Below are 21,867 nucleotides of genomic sequence, written 5' to 3' on the forward strand. Positions count from 1 at the left end.
GTTCTTAGTTTGCACTTTTGGTCGTCCCTTTCCCCCCTTCCCCCAAGACCCCCAAGCCTCATCTCAGACCTCGGCCTTTTGCCAAGTTCAGGGCACGCCCAGATCACTCTGGGCAAACGCACGGTCTGAGCTCCCGGGTGGGAGGAGGCAGCGGTTGGCGGTGAGCTTGGGGCCTCCGGATGAGCCAAAATGAGTTTTATCCTTCGTCAGGCAGCTTCCCTCGGAGAGGGTGATGTGCGCCCGGAGAACTTGGGGCCCAGAGACTCGCCAGGATTCCTGAACCTGGTCGTCCAATTCGCCCCTCCTCTTCCGAGCACAAGGAGTTATTAGTAGTTAGTTTTATGTAACCAAGGTCTGTAATTAAATTCGATTCTGAAGAAACTTCAGGAAATAACTCCTTCTTAGGGTAGGGCATCAACTAGCCACTCTGCCTGGCTGGATTTAGAAGGAAATCAGGCGGTTGCAAGTATAGGAAAGGGAACAGTTAGTTGCCTGGGAATTTTCATTGGTGAGGGAAAGCAGAAGGCTGAATTTAAGATTTTGGCGATTAATTAAATGGTACTGAAACTTTTCATAGGAATTGTTGTAAGGATGCTACCATGAGGTCCTGCTGAGTAACATACACTTAAAGTAGTTTTCTTACACTCCCTAAGAAACTTTTACTCCTGGTGAGCCACGACTCAACTTTTCTTTCTTCCCTTTTGGTAGATTCTGGTTTCAATCAAGGCTCCAATTTCAGGCCTTAACACACACACACACACACACACACACACACACACACACACACACACACACACACTACACCTCAGGGGATTTTTTTTCTTTTTTTTTTTAAATAGTTGAATACTGAGCTTCAAGTTGCATCAGAGCCTATCACTTAGAATCACTCAGTTTTCATGATTATGAAACAGTTTTGAAGGGTTGGTCTTAGCTTTCTGTGGTCCATGGCTATGGTTTATGTGTTGACCAAGGATTTTACTTTAAGCCAGTGAAATATGAAAAAGAAAATGCACATCAGCTAAATGATAGCAGATCCCTGAAAGAATTAGCCTAGTGAACATGCTTCCTGACTAAAAGGAACATTTGCAGCTAAACCAAGGACTCCATTAAATTGTTATTCCTCTGAAGAAAACAGAAAACTGAAGTTTTTGTATATTTTGCAGTGGATGGATGAGGAGATTAAACCAACTCTTTGGGACTGCCTCTTACTTCCAGCTTCCCCTTTCCGTGATAGAGCCTCTTCTTTTTTAGTTTGCAGATCTGGATGATTGAATAGTTCTCCACCCCCCACACCCCAGCCACAGATGCAAATCAGAAACATTAAGGTCTGATATCTCTATTTGTCTCTCTTTGCTGCTTCTCCCCTTAGTTTAATTTACAGCTTCAGATACCTTTGAGATTTTTGTTGATTCACCTTCTCAGTTAAAGTTTATTCACGTGTGTAAAGTGAGGTGTCAGTGTGATAAATGACTAGAGAGGCAGATTACTAAAGATAGGGGGATTAATGGTCATTAGTCACTGTTTGAGCTGAGTTTGTATATGTTGGGACATTTTATCACGTCTGTAGATTAAAGATAGGGTCACACTAATAGGGTATCACTGAAAGCTGGCCGTGTCAGTGTGCCGTTCTGTCCTCACTTGGAGGAATATCCGTGAAATATCCAGGGTAGGAGGTGTTCCTTTCAGATTGAATAATTCCATGAATTAGTATCTGTGATTGGTAATTTAAATAGGTAGGAGGCATTTATAATCTTAAAAGTTAACTGATTTCTGGCTTTGTTTTTTCTAATTTAATTTTCCAGTGAAGACACTGATGCTTTTTCATAAGCCTGAGTTTTCCCCACTGAGGTGTCATTCACCAGGGTGCAGGTCAGAGGTGTCTTTGGGAGGGGCTTTCTCATATTTAACCCGAAGCTCTTTATCATTCCTCTGATGACTTTCACTCTGCCACGAATCTGAACTTGGGAGGCCAAATTACTGGGCTGCTGGGGTGATTTCCTGACAGTGTGCTGTTCTAAAGCCACACTATTGATTTGAATAAAACTTCACAGAACTCAGATAAGTAACGAGAGTGGGGTGTGCTCAAGACACCTGGACAGGGAATGAATGAAGTTCTTGAAAGATTGTGTTTCATATCTTGCCTCAAGCCTAAGATCACAGTCTATCGCTTGTTAATGGAGCGTATTTAAGAGAAATGTGGTGAGCTTAAATAAATCAAAGTGTACTGAGGGGGTAAGGTCTCTTCAACAAGATTTAACCTGTAAAAGTATCTATTGGTTGTCAGTTCTTTTTTTTCTTTCTTTTCTTTTCTTTTTTTAAACCTGGATGCCAACCTAACAAAGTCCTATAGTTTTCTTCAAAAAGACCATAAAACTCTCTTTTGATGTGTTGATGTTACACTTAACATCAAATGTTATGTTGGAATATGTGTTTGCTTTTTGTAGCCTTTTATTTATTAATCTAATGCTACAACTGTTTTTGTTCTAGGTACCTAAGGTTTTGGGAAAAAGGCGTATTCAGAAAATCATTTTTTGAGGTGGATTTCTTTAGTGACTTTATGTATCTGAGTGTTCTTTTCTGAGGATAGCTAGACTTTTGGTGAGGGGAGTGGATGGGGTAGCCCTGAAAAAAAAAATCTGTACGATCTCTCAGGAACTGATTCTAAACATTCTTTTCTTGATAGACTTCCTCCCCTCAACTCCATTTTCTAAAACCTGATTTTAAGGAGAAAAAGTTATTGAGTTTCAGTTCAAATTTAGGATGAGATCTGAATTTTACATACAGCAAAAATTTGCAGTGCTATCTTTCTTCCTTTATAGGAGGGGGGATCTTTTTCTTGTGGGAAGAGGGCCATATTTTTGTTGTTTCACTACGTGAGCCACTAATCTGGGTGTCTGGTCTTCCCCCACCCAAAACCTCCACACAAGATTCTTTGGTAATTCCAGCAATTTCTTAATAGTTTCTTTATAAACTTTTTGGCTTTTAAAATACATTTATCTGAATGCTTTGACATCCTTTAGAGTATCCTTATTTCTTGATAATGGGCCCTCTAGCACGTACGATATTTATGGTTAAAATCTCCCGAGAACAGAAAGTTTACCTGAAGTTTTCCCTTCGTCTTCACTGTGACAAATGAAATATTCTTGTGTGAATTAAAGTGGTACAAAATGCTGAATTTCAAATCTACAAGGACAGTTGTTTGTGTGCTTATTTTATATTGCCTGGATATCTAAAATTAACCATGTTGGCAACAAGAATAAGAGGGAGGAAACATGAATGGTTTCCTTACTTGCCAAGTGAAGATCATAGATGGTTGAGTCTTCCTGTGTCATCTGTGTTAACAAAAGATGCTAAGGTAATGCTTGTGTTCATTTCTGGCCCTTTTAAAAACGTTAGCTTCTTAAAAGTATAACTGACTTGCAGGCTTGATTTCTTACAGGAGAGTACAGGGAAATCAAAGTCGTTATTCAATTTAAAGTTAGACCTAAGGTAATCTGTGGAATAAATTAAGAAAACTGATAAGAAGAAAGGAAAAGAAGTGAAACCAGAAGCACCAGTCTGGAGAAGTGTAGTACAAATAGATCCAGAATTCAGCCAGTTTTAAAAGACAGGAGGAGGTGGAGTGGGAGGAGACAGAACAGTGCTCTGACTGTACACAGTATGAAAAGCAAATCTGAAAAGTGGGTTTCTGAAAATTTGATGTCGGTGTGTATACTCTATGTAGCCACTATATAAAGACCTAGACATTTTGCATTAAAAAATTTTTTTTTTCAACGTTTATTTATTTTTGGGACAGAGAGAGACAGAGCATGAACGGGGGAGGGACAGAGAGAGAGGGAGACACAGAATCGGAAACAGGCTCCAGGCTCTGAGCCATCAGCCCAGAGCCTGACACGGGGCTCGAACTCACGGACTGCGAGATCGTGACCTGGCTGAAGTCGGACGCTTAACTGACTGCGCCACCCAGGCGCCCCGACATTTTGCATTTTTAAAACAAAAAAAGCTATTTGAAACATTTAAATCTTTAATGAATTCATAGAATAGCTTAAAATTTTTTTTTAATGTTTTATTTATTTTTGAGAGAGAGAGAGACAGAGACAGAGACAGAGCATGAACCGGGAAGGGGCAGAGAGAGAGGGAGACACAGAATCCAAAGCAGGCTCCAGGCTCTGACCTGTCAACACAGAGCCCGACGCGGGGCTCGAACTCACAGACTGGGAGATCATGACCTGAGCCGAAGTCAGACACTCAACTGACCGAGCCACCCATCGCGCCCCTAGAATAGCTTTTTAAAGTTATGTTTAACGAGACTTGAGAATATTAACTGCCTTGATTTATATAGAGGAGTGAAAAACTAATTAGTTACCTAGTATGTCATAACACTTTTGCTTAGAGGAGACCAATAAAATGAAAGAAGGAAATACATAGTAAAAAATGAGATGGAGTTTGAATTTTGGGGTAGCATAAGAAACTCTACAGTGACCACTTCTATCGCTGTGAAGATCTGTTATCAATATTTATCGAGCATTCACCCTATCTTGTTAATACTTATAAGAACCTTATGACATAGGTACTATTACTAATAAAATATTACTGTATCCTTGTTTTATAAGGATGTTACTATATCCTTGTTTTGTGTAGTAGAAACTACATCACAGAGAGGTTAGGAGATATGGAAGAACAGGGATTTGCACCAAGCTGATTCCAAAACTCGTAACCACATGTACTTTCCCAGTTGAAAGAGAGAAATGAAAAATGTAAAAAAGATTCAATCGTTTTTTAAAAAGTGTATTTATTTTGAAAGAGTGTGCGCAAGCCAGGCAGGTACAGAGAGAGAGAGAGAATCCAAGCAGGCTTTGTGCTCTCAGTGCAGAGCCTGACACGGGGCTCGATCCCACTAACCCTGAAATCATGAAGTGAGCTGAAATCAAGATCCGCATGCTTACCTGACTAAGCCACCCAGGAGCCCTCAATATTTTTTTGTTTGTTTGTTTTTACAGTTAAAACTCACCCAAAAAATCCACCTACATAAGAGTGAGGTTTGAACACTTGAAAATCTGTAGGGGAGGCATGCCTTTTCCTGCCATGAAGTAAATGGTCTTTAGGTTTTTAGATCACCAGGCAAGCGAATCATTTCTTTACACTGAACTGATTCGCTTCGAGCCTTTATCATGTCTGCATTTTTTTGGCATGCTTAGGAGAAGTGACTTGAAGAGAAGTCGAAAAAAATGACTGCTGGGGTTGCAAAAGCATGTAGTTTCCAAGTTGTATTTTGATGTCATTCTCACTCATGCACACTCGAAGAAAGATTTTGCTCTGAGTCCCAAGGCAAATAATTGGTACTCGTCAAGGGAGAGCCTGTGGAGGGACAACCATTTCCCCCACCCCGGGGTTGCTCTTCCCCTCTGTGTCGGGCATGGGCTGGCAGTCATTTTGTAGTAGATGAGCCTTCTGCTTGACTGCTGTTCACAGATAACTCACTTCATGGTTACTGATCATGGAGGGGTCGAGCATTAATACCTGGTTGATCAGCTGGTTGGAAACTGCTTATGCATAGCCAATAAAGTTGCCATCCTGTGGAGATCAAAAGGCCACCTCCTTTCTTTACAATGCTGGATTAGCATGGTTTCCTTTTCCCCTTCTCCCTCCACCTTCAGCCCTTCCCTTCAATCTTGCTGTTCAAGAAAAGGAAGAGAAAAGATTATCTGTAGTGTACAGGGAGATAGCTTTGATCTTCACTTCCTTGCCTTTCTGTCTCTCCCTGCTTTTTTCTTTTCTTTTTCTTTCTTTCTTTCTTTTTTTTTTTTTTTTAACCATCCAAAAGGCTGTTTCTAACCCTGGAAGGTGTCCTATTGCTTGCTTCATGGGAGATTTCAGTCTTGTTTCCCATCAGCCAGAACAGGCTGCCACAGATTCCCTTACTTCTGAGATTGTGCTTGGCTTCCAAACGTCTTATGACAGTGTTGTTCCACACATAAAACAATATTTTGAACAGCTTGACTGTGCATATCTTTCTGATTCCATTCAACTAGAGAGGTGCTTCTGTGGTGTTCACAGCTGTCCATGGCTTAGAGCCGGTAAAGAGCACGTTTATTTAATTAATTTATTTTATTATTTAGGGGAGAATGTATAGAAGGTAAACAATTATAGAAAAATTCTTCAGCCACCAGTTTGATGGGCAGTAGTCTATAGGCTTGATGCCTGTCACCTAGTTTGACATTTAAATGAAGCGTTTAAAAGCACCATCAATGGATACAAGCAAATGTCAACAGAGCAGTGTGGTTCTGTGTTAAGTGGGTATATGTTCTTTTTACATCAAGAGATTGGTTTGTCAGCATTTAAGAATTAGTAGACTTCAATTCCTAATAATATTGCCATGTATTTTGGGGATCTATTTTTTAGTTCATTTTAGTCTTTTTTTTTACTAGAAAACATATTTTTTTTTTAATTTTTTTTTTCAACGTTTATTTATTTTTGGGACAGAGAGAGACAGAGCATGGACGGGGGAGGGGCAGAGAGAGAGGGAGACACAGAATCGGAAACAGGCTCCAGGCTCTGAGCCATCAGCCCAGAGCCTGACGCGGGGCTCGAACTCACGGACCGCGAGATCGTGACCTGGCTGAAGTCGGACGCTTAACCGACTGCGCCACCCAGGCGCCCCTAGAAAACATATTTTTAAAGCATTCCTGGCAGTAACAGCTGATGGTTACAAGTCATCAAGTTTAAAGTATGGGCCCCCCATGCCTGTGTTCAATTCGTCTATGAGATGAGAACCAGAGACAATTTATCCACAGTCAGCCCTGGCGGGAGCTTAGAGCCCCCAGAACTTTTTGCTAAAATTATCTGCAAGAGATTCTACTTGAGGATATTAGAGACCCAATTTGTATTCCTAACACTCTGTAGATTCTTCTTTCTCTATTCTTTTACTATGAGGAAAAGCATTTTAAGAGTAGTAAAATAGTTACTTGTGACTGTTTAGTACCTTAAAAATCATTTCAGGTAAATGTTCTCTCTTGATTTCACTTAAATTTTCAATAAGCAGAACAAGACAATGTTTATATGACCGTAAAGTTCTTTGCAGCATGTTGTATATGGTCATAATTTATGCACCGTTATGGAAAAATACATCAACTTGGCAAACTCATTCCTGGATTTTAGCAGAAAAGGAAACAGAGGTCCTGTTTTAGTTTCTCCCGTCTAACATGTCTGAGGCCCTTTTATGTTACTGTCAATCCCAGGTAGAGTTTGGAAGGAAGATGGGGCCAAAGAATAAGAGAATCAGGCCACATGTGTCTGTTTCAAGATCATTTGGCATCATATGGTGCTAATGAGATACACTCCGTTTCAAAATTTGATCTCCACATTTAAATAACCTGTATACTATCTAACTATACTATAGTTTTTGTTTTAGCTTGCAATGTCTTTTTCCACTTTTCCAATGATGTACTAACTTTTAGTTTGGCTAAATGTATCCGCCTGTGATTCCTTTCCTATGTAAAAGAAATATAATAAAAAATGCATACCTTTTTAGTTTCAGATTAAACTGGGTTTTGTTTACTCAGACTTGTTTTATTTTTTATTTTTATTTTATTTTTATTTTACTTATTTTTTTACTCAGCTTGTTTTAAAAGGCAGTCTTTATTACTCTTGAAACTTCACTAAAATGGTGCTTGCTCATATAACAAAGTGAGTTAAAGCACATTTGTGTGTGTTAACTACACACTTTTGGGTAGCTTTAAGCGACTTAAGTCAGGAGAAGCAATTTTAGTGTCTCCAGACCTTTCAATTAACAAGTTGTCCGAACAGAGTAAACTGGCTTGTACAGGCTGTGGAAGGGAACTTCATTGGTTTTTTTCTTCTTCATATTTGAGGAGAAGTGAGAATTTCCTTAGTAATCTGGGATTAAGTTTGGAACTAGAAGTTGCTTAAATTAAGGAAGTTAGCGATACATTGCCCAAACCTAAACATGTGGACGGAAGATAGGAGAGAGTCAGAGCCTCACCATGGTGCTGTGTGGAGAGAGGGGTCATCCGCTGACAAGGTCATTATTAATCTCACTGAATTAGGATGGAATAGAAGCATCATGAGGGTAGCTTTTTAGCTAGACTTAGTGTGGCCAGAGGGAAAACGAAATTCATTGCATCTTCTGGTCTTTTTTCCTGTTACGGATCATTCAATTTGAAGAGCTCATCATTTCCTAGGATTTCATATTCCAAATTATCCTTTCATTATTTTCCACTTGACGCATTTAACCTAATGTTTTAAATATGCATGGCTATTAAAAAATATATAACTTCCCCGATGAGGAAAATAATAAAGTGATTAATCATATGATAAATTGATGCAGTATAGGCCCAATTGCATACCCTGAACCTGAAGGAATAGGAATTAATAATAATAGTAATAATAATAATTGTAAAACCTAAAATGTGTAAAATGTTTACTGTCTGCCCAGCAAAGTGCTAACCTGCCTTATCTTATTTAATACCACATTAGGAATGAATGCATTGCAATCATTCCTGTTTATCAATATGGAAAATGAGGTATAGAAAAGTTATTCTTGACCTTGCGCAGTCAGTTCAGTGGCATCAGGATTTGAAACGAGCCTCTCTGATCACAGAATTTTTGTTCTTCACCATTTTACAGACACACTACACTATTCCCTTTAAATGAAAATGATTATAGGTGAAGCAGTATAAAGTGTAATAAGGTTATCAAGGTTGTGTGTGTGTGTGTGTGTGTGTGTGTGTGTGTGTGTGTGTGATGCTTTTTGTGATGCAAGATTGTGGTAGATTGTGCTGCCAAGCTCTTTTGGTGCTAAAATTTAAAAAGTTAAATTTTAGAATTTCTGGTAAATCCGATGGTCTGTTCTTCTCTTCTCCTTGTCACATGATAACCCATAACGAAGAGTGCATCCTGGTATAATACAGCACAGGACATAGAAACGTAGGTCGAGTCCCACAACATGGTTGATGGAATTCAGTGCTTTTCCATTTGTGGAGTACATGTGAGGTAGTAAAAACCAGGACGTTTTGTGAGAGTTCAGTTTTCTAAGTGAATAGAAATTTCCGTATATATGGAAAAAAATGATCACTGGGATCTAACTTCTCTAAAAAACGGGTGTTGACTTTTTGGTTTTTTTTTTGAGCTTGAAAATAGATGATCTACTTGGTGATAAGGTGTTACAGATAAAAGTGTAGTAAGCAGAAGCTTGATTAGAATCTGTGATTATAATTCCTTGAAAGGTGTATCCTTCTCAGATGATAAGTTTTATAGAAAACAAAGAATGCAGCATTGCTTAACATGATCCTTGTGAATGAAACCTCCTAGTCGGTGATAACTATCAAAAACAGTACTGTAATCAGTAGCATTTCAGAAATAATGGGGGTGATTTTTAAAATATCATTCTTTTGCTTTTTCTTACTCTTTTCAATACATATGTCTGACTAAGATCAGTCTATGATTTCTAAGGTATTTTTTCCTGGATTTCCATACGTATTTCCAAATGTTCGATGGGAGGTGCATTTATATTCTCTTCATTATTTCTATAGGTTGCTACTTTACATAAGGCTTAAGGGAAGATTGAAGCTTTTCTTACTTCCTTACTACTTTACTACTCTGTACCACTAATCAAAATGGTATCATATTTATTTATTTATTTATTTATTTTTTTTTTAAATTTTTTTTTAACGTTTATTTATTTTTGGGACAGAGAGAGACAGAGCATGAATGGGGGAGGGGCAGAGAGAGAGGGAGACACAGAATTGGAAACAGGCTCCAGGCTCTGAGCCATCAGCCCAGAGCCTGACGCGGGGCTCGAACTCCCGGACCGCGAGATCGTGACCTGGCTGAAGTCGGACGCTTAACCGACTGCGCCACCCAGGCGCCCCAAAATGGTATCATATTTAAAACCTTCCTTTATGTGGGAGTTGGGAGCTTAGTCTTATAAGGTTTTACTCTTTGTCTTAAAATATACTTCATAATAAGGGACGCCTGGGTGGCTCAGTTGCTTAAGCATCTGACTTCCTCTCAGGTCAAGAGCTCATGGTATGTGAGTTCAAGCCCCACCTCGGGCTCTCTGCTGTCAGCACAGAGCCTACTTCAGATCCTCCATCCCCTCTCTCTCTGCCCCTCCTCCACTCGTGCTCGCTCTCTCTCTCTCTCTCTCTCTCAAAACTAAATATTTAAAAATACATACTTCTTAATACATTTATTTCACATATTCATTGCTTTGCAGTTTGCCATCCATTTGTTTGTTAATGCTAATTGTTTATTACTTTTCTACTTGTTTATTATTAATAGAGCTTAATAACACCATTTTATTCCTCAGTAAACTACTCACTATCAATCTTGATAACAATCAAAAATTATTATTAACCAACCATCAACTTCTGTTGCTGTTAGACACTTTAAAGAATCTATCAGACATACCTGATAATGAATAAGAGCTTTTAATACAAGATCCTGGTTGTGTACATACACATAGGAAAATGAATGTTGATCATGTCAGTGAATTGTTAACAGTACATGAAGGGAAGGTGTTTGTTATGGTGGGAGAAGGGAGAAATGCATTTTGGGAACTGATAGAACAAGGGGATTAACTTAGGGAAAACTTCCTGGAATAAGTAGATTCTCAGAGAATGTTGAGAGAAAGAATGGAATATCTTGCTGGGTGAAGAGAAATGGCTGCAAGATGCATCCAGGAGTGTGATCTGAAAAACTTACATAATCTACTTGAAGAGGTTAGATTTTACCACATGTATTATTATAAATTTTCTCTTATGACAATGTTATATTTTAGAGAACACTTTAATAATTGCATCCATTTGTTTCATTTATTTAATCAACCTAACTAGACAATAAAATATTTTTTAAAAAAGCTTATTCCTTGCACTTAAGAAATTGATGGTAAATGGTTGATTACCATGTAGCTAATTTAATAGAGATATGTGTGACTGCTCAGGGAGCCTATGTTTAGACCGTAAAAAAGCTTCCACCAAGTGAAGACGTGATGTAAAATAAGTGTAAATGTGATCATTGAATTCTTAGAGATTAAGGTATTTATTTTTTGGCATGTTGTCTGAGGGTATGGATAGCCATGTACAGATAAATAGATTTAGATATAATACGATGTGTATTATTGTTATTAACCTGTCAGAGAACATTCATATCATTAGAACATTCACTGTCTCTCTAATGCATACGCCCTGTCTGCAGTACCCAGAACACAGAGTCTTTATCCTTATTACTTCCCGTGACAGGACTTACCTCCCATAGTATAGAAGATTCCATTTATAGTCTTTTTTTTAAAAAATTTTTTTTAACGTTTTATTTATTTTTGAGACAGGGAGAGACACAGCATGAATGGGGGAGGGTCAGAGAGAGGGAGACACAGAATCTGAGACAGGCTCCAGGCTCTGAGCTGTCAGCACAGAGCCCGACGCGGGGCTCGAACTCACGGACCACGAGATCATGACCTGAGCCGAAGTCAGCCGCTTAACCGACTGAGCCACCCAGGCGCCCCTCCATTTATAGTCTTTGTAAACATTTTTCTCATGTTAAGCTGGAGCTCAACATTATTCCCTGTCTTACTGGCCCTGATTTTTGCCCTCCAAAGCTATCCACGGAAAATCTGGTTTAGTTTCTATGTGAAACTGATTAACTATTTGAAGACAGTTATGTTTTTTCTAAATCTTCTGTTCTCCAGGTAGAGTTTCTTCCAATTTTCCTCATTTGAGCAAGGCTCATTTCCCTTGGTTACGGTTTTATTAACTGTTTTGTTCATGTCCTAAAGTGTAACCTCAAGTTTGAGGAACTGACCTTTTTTTGTAGTTAAAAATGTGGATGGATAGCTTTTAACTTTTTCCTAGTCTTCTAATCTTTCATTTTACCTAAAAGTTCTTTCAACATTCTGCGATGTAGTACTTTCCTTGATCAGGAGATTTCAAATGTATTAAGAAGGAAGATATTTATCTTCTCACCTTGATTTCCCCCTGAACCAACTTAGAATTGCTCTTCCTGGTCTGAAGTCACAATTCTCGGTGAGGAAGAAAAACAAAATACAACTTGTGAGATTCTGTTTTTACTTCTCTGGTAGTATTTTGTAATGGTTAAAAACCGAATACCTACACAGGTCTTGTAAGGGAAGGCCTGTATTATCTCTAAGGGATGGGTGACTGGATGTTGCCATGGGGAAATGCGGGTCCAATATAGACAGATATGCAGAGTTTTCAAGAGAAGGTGTAAATCCATATTTTTAAGTAAAATCTCCTAACTGAAGTCTGGGAGCAATTGAGAATTAATAATAGTAATACATGATAAAAATAAAAATAAAATAAAATAATAATAATAAATAATAATGTCTCTACCCCAGATGTGACCCCACAGGTCACCAATTTGTGGCTGCAGTATCATATTATCCACCCCACATAGGACTGACCTATCTGTTGCTGCTTATTCCTACCCTCAACACATAAGTATAGCTTGACGTGTTGTTATCTTTGGTGTTTTAGAAGCTTTCACTTTTCTGATGTTTGGCCTTCCTCACTGTGTGGTTCCTAGTTAAATGGTTGCATAATTGCTTATTTGTTTAACCCAAAGCTTCTGCCTTTATCAAGAGCTATTTACCTTTTACAAATTGTATTTGTTGAACCAGGCAAAGTGATCAGTTTGACTGTTTATGTTTATTCTTTTGTCCTAAAGCTAACAAACAAAGGAAACAAGCCACCGAGCCCTTTGATGAGCTAAGAGTCCCTGATGAACTGAATAAATAAATATATTCTTGAATAAGAAGAGAAAATATCAACACAGACAGTCTAAAGGTTTACTGATTGCTATTAAGGGACACACCACTGTGCTGATTTGAATTACGGGTTGTGAAAATACAGTAAGGGAATCTTAAGAAATAAAATAAAGAAATTTAGGCTATGGTTGAGTTCCAGAGGAGCCTTTAACTTCTGCAAGAATTTAATGCAGGTTTTTTTTTTTTTCTAAAATCTAGTTTCTCTTATTTGTTTTATTCTTTGTTTATAGATCATTAGCTATCTGACAGAAATATTATCAGGGGAGAAGCTTAATCTAAAGGGTCAGGAATCATTGCCAATTGAATATTAACCAGAACTGAAAATGAAACATCTTTGAAATAATTTGTCAATGAGAAATGTTATTTAATTTTAAAAAATATTGATTTATGCACAGTTTTCAAGAGCATATCTGGCATTTCTGTGAGGAAACCTTGTGCATAATTCATAAATGTTTCTAAAACAACATTTGGAGGATTTCTTTAGGCAATGGTATAATTTGCTCAGGTGTTGAAGATATACTACTGCAAAGGTAAATATACGTGAAGAGACTTTGTTAACTCTTTAAAAAAAACCTGATCGTTTCTTATGAAATCTAAGTAAAATGTTCCTTTATGTAGAAATTTCGATTTTTCGTTACGTTTTTCTGTAAAGTGCATGGGATTTCTTTTTGTCTTCAAACAACTCATCCTGTTGGATGAATATGGCAGAGTCCCATTGGGGATCATTAGGAGTATTACTCATGTTAGACATCTATCAGGGGCAGCCGTCCTCATGCTAAATTCTGGAGCCACAGCTCACAAATAATACGAGATGCTCACAGGCACAAGGCAGGGAATAATGTCTGAGTGGGAGAAGGTCAAGGCACGGGCAGGGGAAGAGGTCAGAAACAGTAATGTGCCCTGAGCAAAGAGTGCTGATTCATTTGAAGCTGGAAACTGTCACCAGCATTTCATTGTCCATAGGAGGCATGTTTAAAGATGAGCATTATTTGATACTGTGACAGAATAGCTTGCCAATAATAGATTCTTCATCACCTAAAGGGGTACCATGATTTCCATGTTTATATGGAAATTATTTCTATAGTTGGTAATTGCAGTCTTTAGAAAAATGTCATGAGGACATATTAGTTAATTTGCCTAAATCTGGGTGATCTTCTTTGCCCTGGACCATGACTCTATTTCATCTCCCTAGTTCCTTTCAAATAAAGACTCTTTTCTTCCTTCTTTGTGAACCACAGAAACATTATGTTTGATTTATTTTCTCGTGAGAAAGTACTTTGTGTTTAAGATGCATTGGTATTATTGATTGGACCATTCTGCACATCTGCCTAATTAGGGTTTCCAGCCTATAAGCCAGCTTCAGCCAGGTGAATACCCGTTTGCTTCTCTGGCTTTTCTAGATGATTTCCCCCTATCAGGGAATGCTCTGTCTAGAACCATTCCTTTCTCTCCTTGCTTCCCTGCTTTGCATCCCTATTCCTGTTTCCCCTAATGAATCAATATGGGTGTCTCCTCCTCCAGAAAGCCTTAGACACCCCTTCCACCCCCTCCCGATGTAGATATGATGTATTCCATATATAATTCCCTAGCACCCAAGGAAAAAAAAAGTATGTGGACCTTGCTGGCATTCATGGTGTATTGCATTTCTTTGTCTAGCTCTTCTTTCCAACCAAGAGGGTATATGTCTAATTAACTATCACAACTAGCACATTCAGTGAATGAATAAGTGATTCACTACATAAATTGCTTTGACAGAAGTTATGAAAGGAATTAATACTCCCTCTCATTCTTGGGTAAAATTTTACTCTTTTAGAAACAGAGAAGTAAACAATTGGAAAGAAGAAAAACCAGAATTACCAACTACCAGAAATCTTCATCCCAGTGTTTATTTAAAAAGAAAAAAGGCAAACGCTTTTTGGAATAACTTGTGGCAGAAACGTTGTAAAGCACCAAACTTGAGTGTAATGTATGTATGAATGGTTATGTATTTACTAGATCCTGCCAGATGGATTGGATAGAACTTTGGGTGTCGACCTTTGCGTGAAGATTATAGATTTTCCTATGATTTTTGTATGAACTAACTATATTATGGTGAGGGAAAAAACATGACTTGGATTCAGGTGTGGTTGTTACTTGCTTTGAAACGGCCACTACTTAGCATTTCACCATGCCAGAGTAAGTTCGTTTCTTCATCTCTAAAGTACAGGAGTTGAAACAGTTGATATTTAGGCCCCTTCTAGAATTTAAGTTCTGTAGTTTCTTTAGTCTAGGAACAATACAATGAGCTGGATTCTTTATCAGTGAGTTTTTTCTAGTCACTGTGTCTCTTAGTAGCAGGTAGTGATTGCAAGGGGATGGGCTTCAGAATTAAAATACCTAGCCTCACTGCTGACCAGCCAAGCCACCTTAGTAGGTTATACGTCTCACTTTTCTGTTTCCTTATCAGTAAAATGGAAACAATTAAATTTTTTAAAAAAATTTATTCATTTTTGAGAGACACAGAGAGACAGAGCGTGAATGGGGGAGGAGCAGAGACAGAGGAAGACACAGAATCGGAAGCAGGCTCCAGACTCTGAGTTGTCAGCACAGAGCCCGACACGGGGCTTGAACCCACGGACCGCGAGTTCATGACCTGGGCTGAACTCACTACCCAGATACCCCAAAATGGAAATAATTTTGATAGCTATTCCATAGGGATGCTGTGAAGGTTAATTAATATATGTGAAGGGTTCAAAATGGTGTTTGACATGTTCTCATGTCTATTTAAGTGTAGATTCTTGTGTTGTTTTTATTATTGTTTTGCTGATTGGTAGTCTTTATCAAGATCTTTTTTAAAATATACTACTTTATGATAGTTACTTGGTATATAGACCCTGAGTTACAAACCCTAAACATAAAAATTATCCCTACAGAGAATCCAAACTTTAAGACCTCTTGCCAGAGATTTAAAAAGCAACAAACAAAAGCAGAAAAAGTGTGAAGGTTGTTAAGAGAAAATTTGGGGTTAATTTGACAGGTTGGTGACAGATTTCTGGGCAGATTGCCATGCCAATGTGATAGCCATGTCTATCTGAATAAAGCAAAATATATTATTGTTTATGCTGCACAAAAATGCCAACAATTAGAGGCTATAGAAGGTTGTTCCAGTCCCCAGCACCCCCCCACACACTTAAAAAAATGTTAATGCCTCTAAGAGGATTAAGAGATTTGCAATTTACTGTGAATTATTTTAATCAGATTATAGGTCCTCTTTTACTTGGAGTTCAGCTTTTAGCACTTGGGGAATGGAAGTTTTTATTTGGCGAATTGGATGGCGACACACTGGGAAGTGCCAGGGACGGAGAAAAATGAGGCCACTAGGGTCCTGGAGTAATTATGGGGGCCAGACTGGGCCAGGGAAGCTGGAAGGGAAGGTAGAGAAGTACCAGTAACCAACTTCACGTGTTAAAAATGTTCCCTGATTAGAAACATTGTCTCTAGTTCCCTTCTTTACTACCTGTGTTCTTTTCTTCAAGAAACCAAAAATCCAATTAGAAGCATTAATACCATGGTACAGAAACCTGATTTTTAGATGAGTCATGGATAGAAGTTTGGGAAAATATGTCTTTTATGGAATACTATGATGAGTAAGATTTCAGCCTCCCGAGCAATTCATTTATTTAAAAAGTGATTACCACATTTTGTGTCTCTGGCTGCCTGTGCCCTAATCTTGGTACTACCACCGGCTGTTTTAGAATGTACCCAGGATCCATTATAATGTGGAGGAGCAAGCCATATAGACTCGGTGATGACTGTCATGACGTTTTTCCTCACTGATTCCAAGAAACAGGAGGCACAGGATGCCGTGCACGGCCACACAGGGAAAGCTACAGGGTTGGTTGGGAGGCAGAAGGAGGGAGAGGAAAGCCAGGCAGAAAGCCTTTATTGTGTCGTTCATGGGAAAGAAGGAATGAAGCAGGCTATGAAAGCCAAATAGATTTCAGATTGGATCGTTTCAGTAATTTCAGCTGGCAGTGGAAGGTCCCTGGTTGTTCAGTGCCTGGACTTGGGGTGGTGAGAGCCAGACGGAAGACGTGGCTCAGTGGGTGGGTTCTGGATGCATCTGTCTGTTTTGCAAGGTGTGCTCTTCAGCCAGTGTTTGCCACCTCTAGGAGCTGACCAGGCCTGGAAGAGGTGGTCTCCCCTCGTCAGCAAGGCAATGCCAGAGCATCAAGAATACACAAGAATTACTGGGCGCCTGGGTGGCTCTGTCAGTTAAGCGTCTGATTTTGGCTAGGTCACGATCTCACAGTTTGTGAGTTCAAGCCTCTCATGGAGCTCTGTGCTGTCAGCACAGAGCCCGCTTCGGATCTTCTGTCCCTCGCTTGGCCCCTCCCCTGCTCATTCATGTTTCTCTCGCTCTCTCCTCTTTCAAAATACATAAGTTTAAAAAAAAAAAGAATACAAAAAAAATTAGAAACTGTAGTTAATACATTAGTGAACTACGTGAAGTTGGTGATATGACATAGGTTTTCTTTCTTTTTTTTTTTAACGTTTATTTATTTTTGAGACAGTGAGAGACAGAGCATGAACAGGGGAGGGGCAGAGAGAGAGGGAGACACAGAATCGGAAGCAGGCTCCAGGCTCTGAGCCATCAGCCCAGAGCCCGACGCGGGGCTCGAACTCACGGACCTCGAGATCGTGACCTGAGCTGAAGTCGGACGCTCAACCGACTGAGCCACCCAGGCGCCCCATGACATAGTTTTTCTAAGCCCCTGTTTCGTCATCTGTGAATTGAGGATAGGAATAATACCTATCTTGAGCTTTGAGATCAAACTGAAAGAAGAGATTTTTGTCAGAAGAAATATTTAGTAAGTGGTGGAAGTTTAAAGTCCAAAAAGGTGACAGAGAAATGAACTCCGAGTCCAAACCAATACTAACGTTCTGCGATCTAGTGTCTGTGTGGTTTCAAGGCGATGAGATGAACTTATGTCTGTTGGCGACACAAGTTATAGATGACGGTACCTCTTGGATTATTCAATAAGGACATCGTTTCAGTCTCAGAATAGATCAAATTTATGTATAGAACTTTTACTTCTAAATCTTAACAAATAGAAATCTTACAGGTGTTATTTTATCTCCTTAGATGTGAGTGTATTTTCTGCAGAAGCAGCAGAATATTGGAGTGGTGGTACTTAATGCTAATTGAGTACTAACTAATAATACCAGTGTCAGAAGAACTTTGGAGAGGGTAGCTAAAGTTGTAGAATCTAAGTTTCACAACTAAAGGGACAGTCTGTTTTGTAATGTTGCTATTAGTTTGAATGTTTCACGTCTGCCTTTATATTGGTGTCTGCATTTCATCCCGGGCCAGTATTTTCAGTATGCCTGTCACTACTGCTTGCTTGCCATGTGCTCATGGTCACTTAAAAAAAAATTGTTTTGACTTCTTTCTCTCAGGCTCTCTTAAAGGCCCTGGGTCCTCTTATTCTTAGCACCATGTCAGCGTCACTATTAATGAGTGTCCATCGTTATTTAAATTCTGCTTTCTTGGGGCGCCTGGGTAGCTCAGTCGGTGAGCGTCTGACTTCGGCTCAGGTCATGATCTCACAGCTTGTGAGTTCGAGCCCCATGTCGGGCTCTGTGCTGATAGCTCAGAGCCTGGAGCCTGCTTCAGATTCTGTGTCTTTCTTTCTCTCTCTGCCTCTCCCCCACTCACACTCTATCTCTGTCTCTCAAAAATAAATAAACATTAAAAAAAAATTAAAAATAAATTCCGCTTTCTGCATTAGTCTCACATCTCTGTGAGGGATGACCCTTGCCTGTTTTATAGAACTAAGTATCCTCGATAGTTGCCACACAGCACATAGGGGGTACTCAGTAAACATTTGTTGAATGCACAAAGTCTAAATGGATCACTTTAGCATTCTAAAAAAGTAAAGTATATCTAATGAAAAAATAATAAGTCCTCCTACAAAGGAAAGTTAAATAAGACTATGTTCTCTAATATTTTAACTATCTTTAATGTTAATTTTTTCCATAAATATAATAGTAAAGAACTTAAAGTGTTTAGGTTTGCCTTGAGTATTGGTAATGAGACAGAGTTAAATGTTTCACTGTTTTGTTTTTGGTTTTTTTTTTTGGTTATTTGTTTTTTGTTTTTGTTTTTTGTTTTTTACGAATCTACAGCGAGTAAGTTCTATAACTGAGGTTGTAGAGAAATATTAGAGAATTCAAGAACCTCATGTTATTAAAAAAGAAACTTAAAAAAAAAAACCTCCTGGTATCCTACTCAAACTGACTCTTAAGATGGGCATAAAACATACCGTGTGATGTTCTCCTGTTCTATACGGTATTTACCATTCAAAATAATTTCTCCTGGGTACCTGCCATAGGTGATAGACTTGTAGGCACTAGTGATATGAAGATGAATTTAGTTATGTTCTCTACACGCAAAGGTCACATTGCCTGATAATTGAGGAAATAAGGTACATGAACAATTAGAATATATATATATGTGTATATATATATATATATATATATATATATACACACACACACATATGTTCTAATTGTTCATATATATACACACACACACACACACACGTATCTATCTATCTATCCATGTATATTCTCGAAGGAATATATATGTATATACAAGAAGGAAAAATGTACTTCCTACCAGGGTTGGAGAGTAACCTACCAGTGTTAAAGAATAATTGAAGGGGCGCCTGGGTGGCGCAGTCGGTTAAGCGTCCGACTTCAGCCAGGTCACGATCTCACAGTCCGTGAGTTCAAGCCCCGCGTCAGGCTCTGGGCTGATGGCTCAGAGCCTGGAGCCTGTTTCCGATTCTGTGTCTCCCTCTCTCTCTGCCCCTCCCCCGTTCATGCTCTGTCTCTCTCTGTCCCAAAAATAAATAAACGTTGAAAAAAAAATTAAAAAAAAAAGAATAATTGAAGTAAATATTGAAGTTATCCTCTCCTCTGCTTGTTTGCCCATCAGATGAAACAGAAGAAGTATGTATATTTAGGCAAAGAGAGGAGAAATTGTGTGGGATTACAGGAGGAACCAGAAATTGTTTGGGATTACTTACTGATGAGGTACCTATGAAGGTAAGCCTGTGGTTAGAATATAAAGGTGTTCTTACTCCATGCTCACTATACTGAAGTTCATTATGGGGCAAAGGAAAACCAGGGAAGCTTTTTGGGTAGGAAAGAACTTGGGTGGGAGAGAAAGATCTCTCAACTAGCGTGGCTTGCATGATGGATTGAATGGACAGGATACCATGGGCAATGAGAAGACTTAGAAGGCTCTCAAAATAATAAAGGGGACAGATGATGAATAAATACAGTGTTGATGGAAATAAAGGGGAAAGATCAAGAGTTTTTGGATGGTAGAATGAATAGATAGAATTGACAGAAAATATGCAAGATGGAAGGATCGCATGTGACACAGGTGACTCCATGAGCAACAGGGACTTCGGTAATAAGGGAGGAACAATATGTATTGAGGGAATGCTATGACTTGTCCTTAGGTCGGTTGAGTTTATGATGCCAGTGGGTTGTCCCCATGAGCACTCTGCAGTCCCTGAAATGCAGAAAAAAATCCATCTGGATTTTAAGAGGATTATTTAGAGATAAAGCTTTCAGATAAATTTTAATAGAAGTGGTAAGAGAAGTTTCTGCAGTGAGAAGCTTGAGGTTTGTAAAGAGGGAGACAGAGGGCCGGACCTAAAATAAGTCCTCTTTGCTTGTTTGTGTTATTATTATTACTGTTCAGATTACAATAATATGAGCCTGAACCTAAGATTAGAGGCATGTATTATTAAATAAGGGAAAATTTTAGGAAATGGTTATTTCTGAGTCAGTTTTAGCTTCATCCACCTCAATTTTGAACATGTTTATGCTTTGTAAGTATATTGCAATTTCAATATGTACTATTGATTTATAAAAAAAAACATGGGGTCTGGAGAAGATTCAAGTTATGATTCAATTCCACAAATATTTGCTGAGTAATCACCATGTAACATTATTTGGGATAAACAGTGGAAATGTGAAAAAATACTTTGGACAAAGCCCTGGTTCACAGGACGTCAGGTTGTATGAATGCTGATTTGATCTTAGATAAAGTTTTGATCTTTGGAATTATAAGCTTTTCTAATTTTAAAATTAAAGTGTGAATTTATGATCATTGTGTATAGGTTCAAAGAGACTTTCTATAAACAAATGTGGCAAAAACAGATGAAGAAAGATGTTTAAGGGCAGGCCTGTAATGAGAAATTTTAGGCACATGGAATCTCCAAGTGTGAAGGAAACAGAGATCTGGCCCAATGTATATGAAGACAGAAATTCACTTACGTTCACATATTAGGGTCTTAATGTGTTCCTCCTCCTATTTCCAAAAGAGAAACCAGCCACTTACCCCAGTAATGCTAAATGACTTGTTCTTTCCAACTTGTCTCCTCTTTGAAATGCTTTTTTTTCCCCTCCTACTCATCTGCCTGATTAGTACCCAGCAGATCTGAAGCAGGTCAGACATCCTGTCTAGGAGGACATTTTGGGCTCCCATCCCCCCATCCCATCATCCACTTCCTCAAGTCCAGGTGAATTGGCCTTTCATGCACTCCTGTAATACTGTGTATGCCTTTACTGTAAGACTGGACAAATTATGTAGGGCTATCTTGTTTGTTTCCATTATCAGATTTTGAGTAATTTGAGGGCGAGGAGACTTTCTTCTTGATGTACATATGCCTAGAATCCACCACAGTGTCTTGTGTGTCAACTTGAGTGCTTCATTTATTAAATAAGCATTTGGAGACATGACCATCGTGAAGCGTAAAGTAAGAAGGCACTGCTATTATGCTTGTTTGTTCATGTATTCAATGCTTGGAATGGACCAGGTATTGTACAAACCAAAATTAAAACAGCACAACTGGTTTTTGTGTTTGTTTGTTTGTTTGTTTGTTTTTGGTCCCTTAGAGAATTACATGCGTGTAGTCAGAGAAATAATCAAACTTTTTTTTCCACAAACTTTTTAAAGAAATTTAATCATAATGATGTTGAGGAACAAATTTAAAATTACTCCC

The 21,867-nt window shown here is 38.6% G+C and overlaps 1 protein-coding gene across 4 annotated transcripts in view; it reads left to right on the top strand.

Moving 5' to 3' along the window:
- Positions 1 to 21,867, top strand: part of ROBO1 (roundabout guidance receptor 1) — a 409,245-nt gene that overhangs the window by 1,242 nt on the left and 386,136 nt on the right. The gene's annotated exons all lie outside the window — the stretch shown is intronic.

Source organism: Prionailurus viverrinus, chromosome C2 (genome assembly GCF_022837055.1).
Source record: "Prionailurus viverrinus isolate Anna chromosome C2, UM_Priviv_1.0, whole genome shotgun sequence".
NCBI lineage: Eukaryota > Metazoa > Chordata > Mammalia > Carnivora > Felidae > Prionailurus > Prionailurus viverrinus.